The sequence below is a fragment of the Canis aureus genome, chromosome 28 (genome assembly GCF_053574225.1).
Source record: "Canis aureus isolate CA01 chromosome 28, VMU_Caureus_v.1.0, whole genome shotgun sequence".
NCBI classification, from domain to species: domain Eukaryota; kingdom Metazoa; phylum Chordata; class Mammalia; order Carnivora; family Canidae; genus Canis; species Canis aureus.
Window position 1 is genome coordinate 45576831 of NC_135638.1, and position 19833 is coordinate 45596663.

Sequence of the window (19833 nt, forward strand, 5' to 3'; positions counted from 1 at the left end):
AATTACCTCTCCCAGCACTTGCGTCAAACAGCGAGCCTAGGCCTTTTAGAAGCCAAGGGTACCAGCAGGCTGGCTGTGGAGGTACAGGCCATAAGCTCAACTCTCAGAAGTGTGTATGCATGGGAGGCAGATGTCTGCTACCCACTCGGACATGGGATTTGGAACCTAGCTACACTCTGGTTGAGGAAAGCCGTTGGAAATCGCTGTATTCAACTCAGATACACGGGAGTTCAGGCCCAGTGCTCACACATGCTTTTCCCGCAACCTCTCCCAACCACTAACATAAGGATGTTAGCAGCTACTACTACAGTCAGGCAGGATGCGGGAGGGTTCTGCCCTGTCGTCAGCTCTCACAGGGAAGCATGTCTTGAAGCCAGCTGTCAACTAGCTGCATTCCTATGGCAGTGAGAAGGTAGCAGTACTCTGAGTCAGGAGTTTCCAAGATTACCACTCTACTGCACCTGGAGATACCCTCCAGGTCTGCATTGTTAACTTGTACTCAGAAGCCTCTGGCAATCGTCCTGGTGAAGACGTGTGAAACTCACTCTGCAGGCAGTGTGGAAGTGTGAGGGAGTGAGGGTGTTCTCAACTCTCAGAAGTAAGATGCTTTTGGACAAGGCGTTCAGCTACCTTCTCACATATGGAACTTAGTATGTAGCACCTGTCTACCACGAGAATTACTGGGAAATCGTTAATTGAGCTTGGAGGCACTCGTCTTGTGTGCCGGGAGATTCCAATTACCTCTCCCAGCACTTCCGTCAAACAGCGAGCCTAGGCCTTTTAGAAGCCAAGGGTACCAGCAGGCTGGCTGTGGAGGTACAGGCCATAACCTCAACTCTCAGAAGTGTGTATGCATGGGAGGCAGATGTCTGCTACCCGCTGGTTCATGGGATTTGGAACCTAGCTACACTCTGGTTGAGGAAAGCCGTTGGAAATCGCTGTATTCAACTCAGATACACGGGAGTTCAGGCCCAGTGCTCACACATGCTTTTCCCGCAACCTCTCCCAGCCACTAACATAAGGATGTTAGCAGCTACTCCTACAGTCAGGCAGCATGCGGGAGGGTTCTGCCCTGTCCTCAGCTCTCACAGGGAAGCATGTCTTGAAGCCAGCTGTCAACTAGCTGCATTCCTATGGCAGTGAGAAGGTAGCAGTATTCTGGGTCCGGAGGTTCCAAGATTACCAGTCGACTCTACCTGGGGATACCCTCCAGGTCTGCATTGTTACCCTGCGTCTCAGAAGCCTCTGGCAAACGTCTCTGCTGAAGACCTGCGAAACTCACTCTGCAGGCAGTGTGGAACTGTGAGGGACTGAGGCTGAGCTCAACTCTCAGAAGTAAGATGGTTTTGGACAAGGCGTTCAGCTACCCTCTCACGTATGGAACTTAGTATGTAGCACCAGTCTACCACAGGAATTACTAGGAAATCGCTGAACTGAGCTTGGAGGCACTAGTCTTGTGTGCCGGGTGATTCCAATTACCTCTCCCAGCACTTCCCCCAAACAGTGAGCCTAGGCCTTTTAGAAGCCAAGGGTACCAGCAGGGTGGATGTGGAGGTACAGGCCATAAGCTCAACTCTCAGAAGTGTGTATGCATGGGAGGCAGATGTCTGCTACCCACTCGGACATAGGAGTTGGAAACCAGCTACACTGTGATTGAAGAAGGCCATTGGAAATCGCTGTATTCAACTCAGATACACGGGAGTCCAGGCCCAGTGCTCACACATGCTTTTCCCGCAACCTCTCCCAGCCACTAACATTAGGATGTTAGCAGCTACTCCTACAGTCAGGCAGGATGCGGGAGGGTTCTGCCCTGTCCTCAGCTCTCACAGGGAAGCATGTCTCGAAGCCAGCTGTCAACTAGCTGCATTTCTATGGCAGTGAGAAGGTAGCAGTACTCTGAGTCAGGAGGTTCCAAGATTACCACTCCACTGCACCTGGAGATACCCTCCAGGTCTGCATTGTTAACTTGTATTCAGAAGCCTCTGGCAATCGTCCTGGTGAAGACGTGTGAAACTCACTCTGCAGGCAGTGTGGAAGTGTGAGGGACTGAGGGTGTGCTCAACTCTCAGAAGTAAGATCCTTTTGGACAAGGCGTTCAGCTACCTTCTCACATATGGAACTTAGTATGTAGCACCTGTCTACCACAAGAATTACTGGGAAATCATGAATTGAGCTTGGAGGCACTCGTCTTGTGTGCCAGGAGATTCCAATTACCTCTCCCAGCACTTCCGTCAAACAGCGAGCCTAGGCCTTTTAGAAGCCAAGGGTACCAGCAGGCTGGCTGTGGAGGTACAGGCCATAAGCTCAACTCTCAGAAGTGTGTATGCATGGGAGGCAGATGTCTGCTACCCACTCGGACATGGGAGTTGGAACCTAGCTACACTGTGATTGAAGAAGGCCATTGGAAATCGCTGTATTCAACTCAGATACACGGGAGTTCAGGCCCAGTGCTCACACATGCTTTTCCCGCAACCTCTCCCAGCCACTAACATAAGGATGTTAGCAGCTACTCCTACAGTCAGACAGGATGCGGAAGGGTTCTGCCCTGTCCTCAGCTCTCACAGGGAAGCATGTCTTGAAGCCAGCTCTCAACTAGCTGCATTCCTATGGCAATCAGAAGGTAGCAGTACTCTGAGTCAGGAGGTTCCATGATTACCACTCTACTGCACCTGGAGATACCCTACAGGTCTGCATTGTTAACTTGTACTCAGAAGCCTCTGGCAATCGTCTCTGGTGAAGACGTGTGAAACTCACTCTGCAGGCAGTGTGGAACTGTGAGGGACTGAGGGTGGGCTCAAATCTCAGAAGTAAGATGCTTTTGGACAAGGCGTTCAGCTACCATCTCACATATGGAACTTAGTATGTAGCACCTGTCTACCACAAGAATTACTGGGAAATCGTGAATTGAGCTTGGAGGCACTCGTCTTGTGTGCCGGGAGATTCCAATTACCTCTCCCAGCACTTCCGTCAAACAGCGAGCCTAGGCCTTTTACAAGCCAAGGGTACCAGCAGGCTGGCTGTGGAGGTACAGGCCATAAGCTCAACTCTCAGAAGTGTGTATGCATGGGAGGCAGATGTCTGCTACCCGCTCGTACATGGGATTTGGAACCTAGCTACACTCTGGTTGAGGAAAGCCGTTGGAAATCGCTGTATTCAACTCAGATACACGGGAGTTCAGGCCCAGTGCTCACACATGCTTTTCCCGCAACCTCTCCCAGCCACTAACATAAGGATGTTAGCAGCTACTCCTACAGTCAGGCAGCATGCGGGAGGGTTCTGCCCTGTCCTCAGCTCTCACAGGGAAGCATGTCTTGAAGCCAGCTGTCAACTAGCTCCATTCCTATGGCAGTGAGAAGGTAGCAGTATTCTGAGTCAGGAGGTTCCAAGATTACCAGTCGACTGCACCTGGCGATACCCTCCAGGTCTGCATTGTTACCCTGCATGTCAGAAGCCTCTGGCAAACGTCTCTGCTGAACACCTGCGAAACTCACTCTGCAGGCAGTGTGGAACTGTGAGGGACTGAGGCTGAGCTCAACTCTCAGAAGTAAGATGGTTTTGGACAAGGCGTTCAGCTACCCTCTCACGTATGGAACTTAGTATGTAGCACCAGTCTACCACAGGAATTACTAGGAAATCGCTGAACTGAGCTTGGAGGCACTAGTCTTGTGTGCCGGGTGATTCCAATTACCTCTCCCAGCACTTCCGTCAAACAGCGAGCCTAGGCCTTTTAGAAGCCAAGGGTACCAGCAGGCTGGATGTGGAGGTACAGGCCATAAGCTCAACTCTCAGAAGTGTTTATGCATGGGAGGCAGATGTCTGCTACCCACTCGGACATGGGAGTTGGAAACTAGCTACACTGTGATTGAAGAAGGCCATTGGAAATCGCTGTATTCAACTCAGATACACGGGAGTTCAGGCCCAGTCCTCACACATGCTTTTCCCGCAACCTCTCCCAGCCACTAACATTAGGATGTTAGCAGCTACTCCTACAGTCAGGCAGGATGCGGGAGGGTTCTGCCCTGTCCTCAGCTCTCACAGGGAAGCATGTCTCGAAGCCAGCTGTCAACTAGCTGCATTTCTATGGCAGTGAGAAGGTAGCAGTACTCTGAGTCAGGAGGTTCCAAGATTACCACTCTACTGCACCTGGAGATACCCTCCAGGTCTGCATTGTTAACTTGTACTCAGAAGCCTCTGGCAATCGTCCTGGTGAAGACGTGTGAAACTCACTCTGCAGGCAGTGTGGAAGTGTGAGGGACTGAGGGTGTGCTCAACTCTCAGAAGTAAGATGCTTTTGGACAAGGCGTTCAGCTACCTTCTCACATATGGAACTTAGTATGTAGCACCTGTCTACCACAAGAATTACTGGGAAATCGTGAATTGAGCTTGGAGGCACTCGTCTTGTGTGCCAGGAGATTCCAATTACCTCTCCCAGCACTTCCGTCAAACAGCGAGCCTAGGCCTTTTACAAGCCAAGGGTACCAGCAGGCTGGATGTGGAGGTACAGGCCATAAGCTCAACTCTCAGAAGTGTGTATGCATGGGAGGCAGATGTTTGCTACCCACTCGGACATGGGTGTTGGAACCTAGCTACACTGTGATTGAAGAAGGCCATTGGAAATCGCTGTATTCAACTCAGATACACGGGAGTTCAGGCCCAGTGCTCACACATGCTTTTCCCGCAACCTCTCCCAGCCACTAACATAAGGATGTTAGCAGCTACTCCTACAGTCAGACAGGATGCGGAAGGGTTCTGCCCTGTCCTCAGCTCTCACAGGGAAGCATGTCTTGAAGCCAGCTGTCAACTAGCTGCATTCCTATGGCAATGAGAAGGTAGCAGTACTCTGAGTCAGGAGGTTCCATGATTACCACTCTACTGCACCTGGAGATACTCTACAGGTCTGCATTGTTAACTTGTACTCAGAAGCCTCTGGCAATCGTCTCTGGTGAAGACGTGTGAAACTCACTCTGCAGGCAGTGTGGAACTGTTAGGGACTGAGGGTGGGCTCAAATCTCAGAAGTAAGATGCTTTTGGACAAGGCGTTCAGCTACCATCTCACATATGGAACTTAGTATGTAGCACCTGTCTACCACAAGAATTATTGGGAAATCGTGAATTGAGCTTGGAGGCACTCGTCTTGTGTGCCGGGAGATTCCAATTACCTCTCCCAGCACTTCCGTCAAACAGCGAGCCTAGGCCTTTTAGAAGCCAAGGGTACCAGCAGGCTGGCTGTGGAGGTACAGGCCATAAGCTCAACTCTCAGAAGTGTGTGTGCATGGGAGGCAGATGTCTGCTACCCGCTCATACATGGGATTTGGAACCTAGCTACACTCTGGTTGAGGAAAGCCGTTGGAAATCGCTGTATTCAACTCAGATACACGGGAGTTCAGGCCCAGTGCTCACACATGCTTTTCCCGCAACCTCTCCCAGCCACTAACATAAGGATGTTAGCAGCTACTCCTACAGTCAGGCAGCATGCGGGAGGGTTCTGCCCTGTCCTCAGCTCTCACAGGGAAGCATGTCTTGAAGCCAGCTGTCAACTAGCTGCATTCCTATGGCAGTGAGAAGGTAGCAGTATTCTGAGTCAGGAGGTTCCAAGATTACCAGTCGACTGCACCTGGGGATACCCTCCAGGTCTGCATTGTTACCCTGCGTGTCAGAAGCCTCTGGCAAACGTCTCTGCTGAAGACCTGCGAAACTCACTCTGCAGGCAGTGTGGAACTGTGAGGGACTGAGGCTGAGCTCAACTCTCAGAAGTAAGATGGTTTTGGACAAGGCTTTCAGCTACCCTCTCACGTAAGGAACTTAGTATGTAGCACCAGTCTACCACAGGAATTACTAGGAAATCGCTGAACTGAGCTTGGAGGCACTAGTCGTTTGTGCCGGTTGATTCCAATTACCTCTCCCAGCACTTCCCTCAAACAGCGAGTCTAGGCCTTTTAGAAGCCAAGGGTACCAGCAGGCTAGCTGTGGAGGTACAGGCCATAAGCTCAACTCTCAGAAGTGTGTATGCATGGGAGGCAGATGTCTGCTACCCACTCGGACATGGGAGTTGGAACCTAGCTACACTGTGATTGAAGAAGGCCATTGGAAATCGCTCTATTCAACTCAGATACACGGGAGTTCAGGCCCAGTGCTCACACATGCTTTTCCCGCAACCTCTCCCAGCCACTAACATTAGGATGTTAGCAGCTACTCCTACAGTCAGGCAGGATGCGGGAGGGTTCTGCCCTGTCCTCAGCTCTCACAGGGAAGCATGTCTTGAAGCCAGCTGTCAACTAGCTGCATTCCTATGGCAGTGAGAAGGTAGCAGTACTCTGAGTCAGGAGGTTCCAAGATTACCACTCTACTGCACCTGGAGATACCCTCCAGGTCTGCATTGTAACTTGTACTCAGAAGCCTCTGGCAATCGTCTCTGGTGAAGACGTGTGAAACTCACTCTGCAGGCAGTGTGGAAGTGTGAGGGACTGAGGGTGTGCTCAACTCTCAGAAGTAAGATGCTTTTGGACAAGGCGTTCAGCTACCTTCTCACATATGGAACTTAGTATGTAGCACCTGTCTACCACAAGAATTACTGGGAAATCGTGAATTGAGCTTGGAGGCACTCGTCTTGTGTGCCGGGAGATTCCAATTACCTCTCCCAGCACTTCCGTCAAACAGCGAGCCTAGGCCTTTTAGAAGCCAAGGGTACCAGCAGGCTGGCTGTGGAGGTACAGGCCATAAGCTCAACTCTCAGAAGTGTGTATGCATGGGAGGCAGATGTCTGCTACCCGCTCGACATGGGATTTGGAACCTAGCTACACTCTGGTTGAGGAAAGTCGTTGGAAATGGCTGTATTCAACTCAGATACACGGGAGTTCAGGCCCAGTGCTCACACATGCTTTTCCCGCAACCTCTCCCAGCCACTAACATTAGGATGTTAGCAGCTACTCCTACAGTGAGGCAGCATGCGGGAGGGTTCTGCCCTTTCCTCAGCTCTCACAGGGAAGCATGTATTGAAGCCAGCTGTGAACTAGCTGCATTCTTATGGCAGTGAGAAGGTAGCAGTATTCTGAGTCAGGAGGTTCCAAGATTACCAGTCGACTGCACCTGGGGATACCCTCCAGGTCTGCATTGTTTCCCTGCGTCTCAGAAGCCTCTGGCAAACGTCTATGCTGAAGACCTGCGAAACTCACTCTGCAGGCAGTGTGGAACTGTGAGGGACTGAGGCTGAGCTCAAATCTCAGAAGTAAGATGGTTTTGGACAAGGCGTTCAGCTAACCTCTCACGTATGGAATTTAGTATGTAGCACCAGTCTACCACAGGAATTACTAGGAAATCGCTGAACTGAGCTTGGAGGCACTAGTCTTGTGTGCCGGGTGATTCCAATTACCTCTCCCAGCACTTCCGTCAAGCAGCGAGCCCAGGCCTTTTAGAAGCCAAGGGTACCAGCAGGCTGGCTGTGGAGGTACAGGCCATAAGCTCAACTCTCAGAAGTGTGTATGCATGGGAGGCAGATGTCTGCTACCCACTCGGACATGGGAGTTGGAACCTAGCTACACTGTGATTGAAGAAGGCCATTGGAAATCGCTGTATTCAACTCAGATACACGGGAGTTCAGGCCCAGTGCTCACACATGCTTTTCCCGCAACCTCTCCCAGCCACTAACATTAGGATGTTAGCAGCTAATCCTACAGTCAGGCAGCATGCGGGAGGGTTCTGCCCTGTCCTCAGCTCTCACAGGGAAGCATGTTTTGAAGCCAGCTGTCAACTAGCTGCATTCCTATGGCAGTGAGAAGGTAGCAGTACTCTGAGTCAGGAGGTTCCAAGATTACCACTCTACTGCACCTGGAGATACCCTCCAGGTCTGCATTGTTAACTTCTACTCAGAAGCCTCTGGCAATCGTCTCTGGTGAAGACGTGTGAAACTCACTCTGCAGGCAGTGTGGAACTGTGAGGGACTGAGGGTGGGCCCAACTCTCAGAAGTAAGATGCTTTTGGACAAGGCGTTCAGCTACCATCTCACATATGGAACTTAGTATGTAGCACCTGTCTACCACAAGAATTACTGGGAAATCGTGAATTGAGCTTGGAGGCACTCGTCTTGTGTGCCGGGAGATTCAAATTATCTCTCCCAGCACTTCCGTCATACAGCGAGCCTAGGCCTTTTAGAAGCCAAGGGTACCAGCAGGCTGGCTGTGGAGGTACAGGCCATAAGCTCAACTCTCAGAAGTGTGTATGCATGGGAGGCAGATGTCTGCTACCCCCTCGTACACGGGATTTGGAACCTAGCTACACTCTGGTTGAGGAAAGCCGTTGGAAATCGCTGTATTCAACTCAGATACACGGGAGTTCAGGCCCAGTGCTCACACATGCTTTTCCCGCAACCTCTCCCAGCCACTAACATTAGGATGTTAGCAGCTACTCCTACAGTCAGGCAGCATGCCGGAGGGTTCTGCCCTGTCCTCAGCTCTCTCAGGGAAGCATGTCTTGAAGCCAGCTAGCTGTCAACTAGCTGCATTCCTTTGGCAGTGAGAAGGTAGCAGTATTCTGAGTCAGGAGGTTCCAAGATTACCAGTCGACTGCACCTGGGGATACCCTCCAGGTCTGCATTGTTTCCCTGCGTCTCAGAAGCCTCTGGCAAACGTCTCTGCTGAAGACCTGCGAAACTCACTCTGCAGGCAGTGTAGAACTGTGAGGGACTGAGGCTGAGCTCAACTCTCAGAAGTAAGATGGTTTTGGACAAGGCGTTCAGCTACCCTCTCACGTATGGAACTTAGTATGTAGCACCAGTCTACCACAGGAATTACTAGGAAATCGCTGAACTGAGCTTGGAGGCACTCGTCATGTGTGCCGGGTGATTCCAATTACCTCTCCCAGCACTTCCGTCAAACAGCGAGCCTAGGCCTTTTAGAAGCCAAGGGTACCAGCAGGCTGGATGTGGAGGTACAGGCCATAAGCTCAACTCTCAGAAGTGTGTATGCATGGGAGGCAGATGTCTGCTACCCACTCGGACATGGGAGTTGGAACTTAGCTACACTGTGATTGAAGAAGGCCATTGGAAATCGCTGTATTCAACTCAGATACACGGGAGTTCAGGCCCAGTCCTCACACATGCTTTTCCCGCAACCTCTCCCAGCCACTAACATTAGGATGTTAGCAGCTACTCCTACAGTCAGGCAGGATGCGGGAGGGTTCTGCCCTGTCCTCAGCTCTCACAGGGAAGCATGTCTTGAAGCCAGCTGTCAACTAGCTGCATTCCTATGGCAGTGAGAAGGTAGCAGTACTCTGAGTCAGGAGGTTCCAAGATTACCACTCTACTGCACCTGGAGATACCCTCCAGGTCTGCATTGTTAACTTGTACTCAGAAGCCTCTGGCAATCGTCTCTGGTGAAGACGTGTGAAACTCACTCTGCAGGCAGTGTTGAAGTGTGAGGGACTGAGGGTGTGCTCAACTCTCAGAAGTAAGATGCTTTTGGACAAGGCGTTCAGCTACCTTCTCACATATGGAACTTAGTATGTAGCACCTGTCTACCACAAGAATTACTGGGAAATCGTGAATTGAGCTTGGAGGCACTCGTCTTGTGTGCCGGGAGATTCCAATTACCTCTCCCAGCACTTCCGTCAAACAGCGAGCCTAGGCCTTTTAGAAGCCAAGGGTACCAGCAGGCTGGCTGTGGAGGTACAGGCCATAAGCTCAACTCTCAGAAGTGTGTATGCATGGGAGGCAGATGTCTGCTACCCGCTCGACATGGGATTTGGAACCTAGCTACACTCTGGTTGAGGAAAGTCGTTGGAAATGGCTGTATTCAACTCAGATACACGGGAGTTCAGGCCCAGTGCTCACACATGCTTTTCCCGCAACCTCTCCCAGCCACTAACATTAGGATGTTAGCAGCTACTCCTACAGTCAGGCAGCATGCGGGAGGGTTCTGCCCTTTCCTCAGCTCTCACAGGGAAGCATGTATTGAAGCCAGCTGTGAACTAGCTGCATTCTTATGGCAGTGAGAAGGTAGCAGTATTCTGAGTCAGGAGGTTCCAAGATTACCAGTCGACTTAACCTGGGGATACCCTCCAGGTCTGCATTGTTACCCTGCGTCTCAGAAGCCTCTGGCAAACGTCTATGCTGAAGACCTGCGAAACTCACTCTGCAGGCGGTGTGGAACTGTGAGGGACTGAGGCTGAGCTCAAATCTCAGAAGTAAGATGGTTTTGGACAAGGCGTTCAGCTAACCTCTCACGTATGGAATTTAGTATGTAGCACCAGTCTACCACAGGAATTACTAGGAAATCGCTGAACTGAGCTTGGAGGCACTAGTCTTGTGTGCCGGGTGATTCCAATTACCTCTCCCAGTACTTCCGTCAAACAGCGAGCCTAGGCCTTTTAGAAGCCAAGGGTACCAGCAGGCTGGATGTGGAGGTACAGGCCATAAGCTCAACTCTCAGAAGTGTGTATGCATGGGAGGCAGATGTCTGCTACACACTCGGACATGGGAGTTGGAACCTAGCTACACTGTGATTGAAGAAGGCCATTGGAAATCGCTGTATTCAACTCAGATACACGGGAGTTCAGGCCCAGTGCTCACACATGCTTTTCCCGCAACCTCTCCCAGCCACTAACATTAGGATGTTAGCAGCTACTCCTACAGTCAGGCAGGATGCGGGAGGGTTCTGCCCTGTCCTCAGCTCTCACAGGGAAGCATGTCTTGAAGCCAGCTGTCAACTAGATGCATTCCTATGGCAGTGAGAAGGTAGCAGTACTCTGAGTCAGGAGGTTCCAAGATTACCACTCTACTGCACCTGCAGATACCCTCCAGGTCTGCATTGTAACTTGTACTCAGAAGCCTCCGGCAATCGTCTCTGGTGAAGACGTGTGAAACTCACTCTGCAGGCAGTGTGGAAGTGTGAGGGACTGAGGGTGTGCTCAACTCTCAGAAGTAAGATGCTTTTGGACAAGGCTTTCAGCTACCTTCTAACATATGGAACTTAGTAGGTAGCACCTGTCTACCACAAGAATTACTGGGAAATCGTGAATTGAGCTTGGAGGCACTCGTCTTGTGTGCCGGGAGATTCCAATTACCTCTCCCAGCACTTCCGTCAAACAACGAGCCTAGGCCTTTTAGAAGCCAAGTGTACCAGCAGGCTAGATGTGGAGGTACAGGCCATAAGCTCAACTCTCAGAAGTGTGTATGCATGGGAGGCAGATGTCTGCTATCCGCTCGTACATGGGATTTGGAACCTAGCTACACTCTGGTTGAGGAAAGTCGTTGTAAATGGCTGTATTCAACTCAGATACACGGGAGTTCAGGCCCAGTGCTCACACATGCTTTTCCCGCAACCTCTCCCAGCCACTAACATTAGGATGTTAGCAGCTACTCCTACAGTCAGGCAGCATGCGGGAGGGTTCTGCCCTGTCCTCAGCTCTCACGGGGAAGCATGTCTTGAAGCCAGGTGTCAACTAGCTGCATTCCTATGGCAGTGAGAAGGTAGCAGTATTCTGAGTCAGGAGGTTCCAATATTACCAGTCGACTGCACCTGGGGATACCCTCCAGGTCTGCATTGTTACCCTGCGTCTCAGAAGCCTCTGGCAAACGTCTCTGCTGAAGACCTGCGAAACTCACTCTGCAGGCAGTGTGGAACTGTGAGGGACTGAGGCTGAGCTCAACTCTCAGAAGTAAGATGGTTTTGGACAAGGCGTTCAGCTACCCTCTCACGTATGGAACTTAGTATGTAGCACCAGTCTACCACAGTAATTACTAGGAAATCGCTGAAGTGAACTTGGAGGCACTAGTCTTGTGTGCCGGGTGATTCCAATTACCTCTCCCAGCACTTCCGTCAAACAGCGAGCCTAGGCCTTTTAGAAGCCAAGGGTACCAGCAGGCTGGATGTGGAGGTACAGGCCATAAGCTCAACTCTCAGAAGTGTGTATGCATGCGAGGCAGATGTCTGCAACCCACTCGGACATGGGAGTTGGAACCTAGCTACACTGTGATTGAAGAAGGCCATTGGAATTCGCTCTATTCAACTCAGATACACGGGAGTTCAGGCCCAATGCTCACACATGCTTTTCCCGCAACCTCTCCCAGCCACTAACATAAGGATGTTAGCAGCTACTCCTACAGTCAGGCAGGATGCGGGAGGGTTCTGCCCTGTCCTCAGCTCTCACAGGGAAGCATGTCTTGAAGCCAGCTGTCAACTAGCTGCATTCCTATGGCAGTGAGAAGGTAGCAGTACTCTGAGTCAGGAGGTTCCAAGATTACCACTCTACTGCACCTGGAGATACCCTCCAGGTCTGCATTGTAACTTGTACTCAGAAGCCTCTGGCAATCGTCTCTGGTGAAGACGTGTGAAACTCACTCTGCAGGCAGTGTGGAAGTGTGAGGGACTGAGGGTGTGCTCAACTCTCAGAAGTAAGATGCTTTTGGACAAGGCGTTCAGCTACCTTCTCACATATGGAACTTAGTATGTAGCACCTGTCTACCACAAGAATTACTGGGAAATCGTGAATTGAGCTTGGAGGCACTCGTCTTGTGTGCCGGGAGATTCCAATTACCTCTCCCAGCACTTCCGTCAAACAGCGAGCCTAGGCCTTTTAGAAGCCAAGGGTACCAGCAGGCTGGCTGTGGAGGTACAGGCCATAAGCTCAACTCTCAGAAGTGTGTATGCATGGGAGGCAGATGTCTGCTACCCGCTCGACATGGGATTTGGAACCTAGCTACACTCTGGTTGAGGAAAGTCGTTGGAAATGGCTGTATTCAACTCAGATACACGGGAGTTCAGGCCCAGTGCTCACACATGCTTTTCCCGCAACCTCTCCCAGCCACTAACATTAGGATGTTAGCAGCTACTCCTACAGTCAGGCAGCATGCGGGAGGGTTCTGCCCTTTCCTCAGCTCTCACAGGGAAGCATGTATTGAAGCCAGCTGTGAACTAGCTGCATTCTTATGGCAGTGAGAAGGTAGCAGTATTCTGAGTCAGGAGGTTCCAAGATTACCAGTCGACTGCACCTGGGGATACCCTCCAGGTCTGCATTGTTACCCTGCGTCTCAGAAGCCTCTGGCAAACGTCTATGCTGAAGACCTGCGAAACTCACTCTGCAGGCAGTGTGGAACTGTGAGGGACTGAGGCTGAGCTCAAATCTCAGAAGTAAGATGGTTTTGGACAAGGCGTTCAGCTAACCTCTCACGTATCTAATTTAGTATGTAGCACCAGTCTACCACAGGAATTACTAGGAAATCGCTGAACTAAGCTTGGAGGCACTAGTCTTGTGTGCCGGGTGATTCCAATTACCTCTCCCAGCACTTCCGTCAAACAGCGAGCCTAGGCCTTTTAGAAGCCAAGGGTACCAGCAGGCTGGCTGTGGAGGTACAGGCCATAAGCTCAACTCTCAGAAGTGTGTATGCATGGGAGGCAGATGTCTGCTACCCACTCGGACATGGGAGTTGGAACCTAGCTACACTGTGATTGAAGAAGGCCATTGGAAATCGCTGTATTCAACTCAGATACACGGGAGTTCAGGCCCAGTGCTCACACATGCTTTTCCCGCAACCTCTCCCAGCCCCTAACATTAGGATGTTAGCAGCTAATCCTACAGTCAGGCAGCATGCGGGAGGGTTCTGCCCTGTCCTCAGCTCTCACAGGGAAGCATGTTTTGAAGCCAGCTGTCAACTAGCTGCATTCCTATGGCAGTGAGAAGGTAGCAGTACTCTGAGTCAGGAGGTTCCAAGATTACCACTCTACTGCACCTGGAGATACCCTCCAGGTCTGCATTGTTAACTTCTACTCAGAAGCCTCTGGCAATCGTCTCTGGTGAAGACGTGTGAAACTCACTCTGCAGGCAGTGTGGAACTGTGAGGGACTGAGGGTGGGCCCAACTCTCAGAAGTAAGATGCTTTTGGACAAGGCGTTCAGCTACCATCTCACATATGGAACTTAGTATGTAGCACCTGTCTACCACAAGAATTACTGGGAAATCGTGAATTGAGCTTGGAGGCACTCGTCTTGTGTGCCGGGAGATTCAAATTATCTCTCCCAGCACTTCCGTCATACAGCGAGCCTAGGCCTTTTAGAAGCCAAGGGTACCAGCAGGCTGGCTGTGGAGGTACAGGCCATAAGCTCAACTCTCAGAAGTGTGTATGCATGGGAGGCAGATGTCTGCTACCCACTCGTACACGGGATTTGGAACCTAGCTACACTCTGGTTGAGGAAAGCCGTTGGAAATCGCTGTATTCAACTCAGATACACGGGAGTTCAGGCCCAGTGCTCACACATGCTTTTCCCGCAACCTCTCCCAGCCACTAACATTAGGATGTTAGCAGCTACTCCTACAGTCAGGCAGCATGCCGGAGGGTTCTGCCCTGTCCTCAGCTCTCTCAGGGAAGCATGTCTTGAAGCCAGCTAGCTGTCAACTAGCTGCATTCCTTTGGCAGTGAGAAGGTAGCAGTATTCTGAGTCAGGAGGGTCCAAGATTACCAGTCGACTGCACCTGGGGATACCCTCCAGGTCTGCATTGTTACCCTGCGTCTCAGAAGCCTCTGGCAAACGTCTCTGCTGAAGACCTGCGAAACTCACTCTGCAGGCAGTGTGGAACTGTGAGGGACTGAGGCTGAGCTCAACTCTCAGAAGTAAGATGGTTTTGGACAAGGCGTTCAGCTACACTCTCACGTATGGAACTTAGTATGTAGCACCAGTCTACCACAGGAATTACTAGGAAATCGCTGAACTGAGCTTGGAGGCACTAGTCGTTTGAGCCGGTTGATTCCAATTACCTCTCCCAGCACTTCCGTCAAACAGCGAGTCTAGGCCTTTTAGAAGCCAAGGGTACCAGCCGGCTAGCTGTGGAGGTACAGGCCATAAGCTCAACTCTCAGAAGTGTGTATGCATGGGAGGCAGATGTCTGCTACCCACTCGGACATGGGAGTTGGACCTTGCTACACTGTGATTGAAGAAGGCCATTGGAAATCGCTGTATTCAACTCAGATACACGGGAGTTCAGGCCCAGTGCTCACACATGCTTTTCCCGCAACCTCTCCCAGCCACTAACATTAGGATGTTAGCAGCTACTCCTACAGTCAGGCAGGATGCGGGAGGGTTCTGCCCTGTCCTCAGCTCTCACAGGGAAGCATGTCTTGAAGCCAGCTGTCAACTAGCTGCATTCCTATGGCAGTGAGAAGGTAGCAGTACTCTGAGTCAGGAGGTTCCAAGATTACCACTCTACTGCACCTGGAGATACCCTCCAGGTCTGCATTGTTAACTTGTACTCAGAAGCCTCTTGCAATCGTCTCTGGTTAAGACGTGTGAAACTCACTCTGCAGGCAGTGTGAAAGTGTGAGGGACTGAGGGTGGGCTCAACTCTCAGAAGTAAGATGCTTTTGGACAAGGCGTTCAGCTACCTTCTCACATATAGAACTTAGTATGTAGCACCTGCTTACCACAAGAATTACTGGGAAATCGTGAATTGTGCTTGGAGGCACTCGTCTTGTGTGCCCGGAGATTCCAATTACCTCTCCCAGCACTTCCGTCAAACAGCGAGCCTAGACCTTTTAGAAGCCAAGGGTACCAGCAGGCTGGCTGTGGAGGTACAGGCCATAAGCTCAACTCTCAGAAGTGTGTATGCATGGGAGGCAGATGTCTGCTACCCGCTCGTACATGGGATTTGGAACCTAGCTACACTCTGGTTGAGGAAAGCCGTTGGAAATCGCTGTATTCAACTCAGATAAACGGGAGTTCAGGCCCAGTGCTCACACATGCTTTTCCCGCAACCTCTCCCGGACACTAACATAAGGATGTTATCACCTACTCCTACAGTCAGGCAGCATGCGGGAGGGTTCTGCCCTGTCCTCAGCTCTCACAGGGAAGCATGTCTTGAAGCCAGCTCTCAACTAGCTGCATTCCTATGGCAGTGAGAAGGTAGCAGTATTCTGAGTCAGGAGGTTCCAAGATTACCAGTCGACTGCCCCTGGGGATACCCTCCAGGTCTGCATTGTTACCCTGCGTCTCAGAAGCCTCTGGCAAACGTCTCTGCTGAAGACCTGCGAAACTCACTCTGCAGGGAGTGTGGAACTGTGAGGGACTGAGGCTGAGCTCAACTCTCAGAAGTAAGATGGCTTTGGACAAGGCGTTCAGCTACCCTCTCACGTATGGAACTTAGTATGTAGCACCAGTCTACCACAGGAATTACTAGGAAATCGCTGAATTGAGCTTCGAGGCACTAGTCTTTTGTGCCGAGTGATTCCAATTACCTCTCCCAGCACTTCCGTCAAACAGCGATCCTAGGCCTTTTAGAAGCCAAGGGTACCAGCAGGCTGGATGTGGAGGTACAGGCCATAAGCTCAACTCTCAGAAGTGTGTATGCATGGGAGGCAGATGTCTGCTACCCACTCGGACATGGGAGTTGGAACCTAGCTACACTGTGATTGAAGACGGCCATTGGAAATCGTTGTATTCAACTCATATACACGGGAGTTCAGGCCCAGTGCTCACACATGCTTTTCCCGCAACCTCTCCCAGCCACTAACATTAGGATGTTAGCAGCTACTCCTACAGTCAGGCAGGATGCGGGAGGGTTCTGCCCTGTCCTCAGCTCTCACAGGGAAGCATGTCTTGAAGCCAGCTGTCAACTAGCTGCATTCCTATGGCAGTGAGAAGGTAGCAGTACTCTGAGTCAGGAGGTTCCAAGATTACCACTCTACTGCACCTGGAGATACCCTCCAGGTCTGCATTGTTAACTTGTACTGAGAAGCCTCTGGCAATCGTCTCTGGTGAAGACGTGTGAAACTCACTCTGCAGGCAGTGTGGAAGTGTGAGGGACTGAGGGTGTGCTCAACAATCAGAAGTAAGATGCTTTTGGACAAGGCGTTCAGCTACCCTCTCACGTATGGAACTTAGTATGTAGCACCAGTCTACCACAGGAATTACTAGGAAATAGCTGAACTGAGCTTGGAGGCACTAGTCTTGTGTGCCGGGTGATTCCAATTACCTCTCCCAGCACTTCCGTCAAACAGCGAGCTTAGGCCTTTTAGAAGCCAAGGGTACCAGCAGGCTGGATGTGGAGGTACAGGCCATAAGCTCAACTCTCAGAAGTGTGTATGCAAGGGAGGCAGATGTCTGCTACCTACTCGGACATGGGAGTTGGAACCTAGCTACACTGTGATTGAAGAAGTCCATTGGAAATCGCTGTATTCAACTCAGATACACGGGAGTTCAGGCCCAGTGCTCACACATGCTTTTCCCGCAACCTCTCCCAGCCACTAACATAAGGATGTTAGCAGCTGCTCCTACAGTCAGGCAGCATGCGGGAGGGTTCTGCCCTGTCCTCAGCTCTCACAGGGACGCATGTCTTGAAGCCAGCTGTCAACTAGCTGCATTCCTATGGCAGTGAGAAGGTAGCAGTATTCTGAGACAGGAGGTTCCAAGATTACCAGTCGACTGCAACTGGGGATACCCTACAGGTCTGCATTGTTACCCTGCGTCTCAGAAGCCTCTGGCAAACGTCTCTGCTGAAGACCTGCGAAACTCACTCTGCAGGCAGTGTCGAACTGTGAGGGACTGAGGCTGAGCTCAACTCTCAGAAGTAAGATGGTTTTGGACAAGGCGTTCAGCTACCGTCTCACGTATGGAACTTAGTATGTAGCACCAGTCTACCACAGGAATTACTAGGAAATCGCTGAACTGAGCTTGGAGGCACTAGTCTTGTGTGCCGGGTGATTCCAATTACCTCTCCCAGCACTTCCATCAAACAGCGAGCCTAGGCCTTTTAGAAGCCAAGGGTACCAGCAGGCTGGCTGTGGAGGTACAGGCCATAAGCTCAACTCTCAGAAGTGTGTATGCATGTGAGGCAGATGTCTGCTACCCGCTCGTACATGGGATTTGGAACCTAGCTACACTCTGGTTGAGGAAAGCCGTTGGAAATCGCTGTATTCAACTCAGATACACGGGAGTTCAGTCCCAGTGCTCACACATGCTTTTCCCGCAACCTCTCCCAGCCACTAACTTAAGGATGTTAGCAGCTACTCCTACAGTCAGGCAGCATGCGGGACGGTTCTGCCCTATCCTCAGCTCTCACAGGGAAGCATGTCTTGAAGCCAGCTGTCAACTAGCTGCATTCCTATGGCAGTGAGAAGGTAGCAGTACTCTGAGTCAGGAGGTTCCAAGATTACCACTCTACTGCACCTGGAGATACCCTCCAGGTCTGCATTGTTAACTTGTACTCAGAAGCCTCTGGCAATCGTCTCTGGTGAAGACGTGTGAAACTCACTCTGCAGGCAGTGTGGAACTGTGAGGGACTGAGGGTGGGCTCAACTCTCAGAAGTAAGATGCTTTTGGACAAGGCGTTCAGCTACCATCTCACATATGAAACTTAGTATGTAGCACCTGTCTACCACAAGAATTACTGGGAAATCGTGAATTGAGCTTGAAGGCACTCGTCTTGTGTGCCGGGAGATTCCAATTACCTCTCCCAGCACTTCCGTCAAACAGCGAGCCTAGGCCTTTTAGAAGCCAAGGCTACCAGCAGGCTGGATGTGGAGGTACAGGCCATAAGCTCAACTCTCAGAAGTGTGTATGCATGGGAGGCAGATGTCTGCTACCCGCTCGTACATGGGATTTGGAACCTAGCTACACTCTGGTTGAGGAAAGCCGTTGGAAATCGCTGTATTCAACTCAGATACACGGGAGTTCCAGCCCAGTGCTCACACATGCTTTTCCCGCAACCTCTCCCAGCCACTAACATTAGGATGTCAGCAGCTACTCCTACAGTCAGGCAGCATGCGGGAGGGTTCTGCCCTGTCCTCAGCTCTCTCAGGGAAGCATGTCTTGAAGCCAGCTAGCTGTCAACTATCTTCATTCCTATGGCAGTGAGAAGGTAGCAGTATTCTGAGTCAGGAGGTTCCAAGATTACCAGTCGACTGCACCTGGGGATACCCTCCAGGTCTGCATTGTTACCCTGCGTCTCAGAAGCCTCTGGCAAACGTCTCTGCTGAAGACCTGCGAAACTCACTCTGCAGGCAGTGTGGAACTGTGAGGGACTGAGGCTGAGCTCAACTCTCAGAAGTAAGATGGTTTTGGACAAGGCGTTCAGCTACCCTGTCACGTATGGAACTTAGTATGTAGCACCAGTCTACCACAGGAATTACTAGGAAATCGCTGAACTGAGCTTGGAGGCACTAGTCTTGTGTGCCGGGTGAGTCCAATTACCTCTCCCTGCACTTCCGTCAAACAGCGAGCCTAGGCCTTTTAGAACCCAAGGGTACCAACATGCTGGATGTGGAGGTACAGGCCATAAGCTCAACTCTCAGAGGTGTGTATGCATGGGAGGCAGATGTCTGCTACCCACTCGGACATGTGAGTTGGAACCTAGCTACACTGTGATTGGAGAAGGCCATTGGAAATCGCTGTATTCAACTCAGATACACGGGAGTTCAGGCCCAGTGCTCACACATGCTTTTCCCGCAACCTCTCACAGCCACTAACATTAGGATGTTAGCAGCTACTCCTACAGTCAGGAAGGATGCGGGAGGGTTCTGCCCTGTCCTCAGCTCTCACAGGGAAGCATGTCTTGAAGCCAGCTGTCAACTAGCTGCATTCCTATGGCAGTGAGAAGGTAGCAGTACTCTGAGTCAGGAGGTTCCAAGATTACCACTCTACTGCACCTGGAGATACCCTCCAGGTCTGCATTGTTAACTTGTACTCAGAAGCCTCTGGCAATCGTCTCTGGTGAAGACGTGTGAAACTCACTCTGCAGACAGTTTGGAACTGTGAGGGACTGAGGGTGGGCTCAACTCTCAGAAGTAAGATGCTTTTGGACAAGGCGTTCAGCTACCATCTCACATATGGAACTTAGTATGTAGCACCTGTCTAC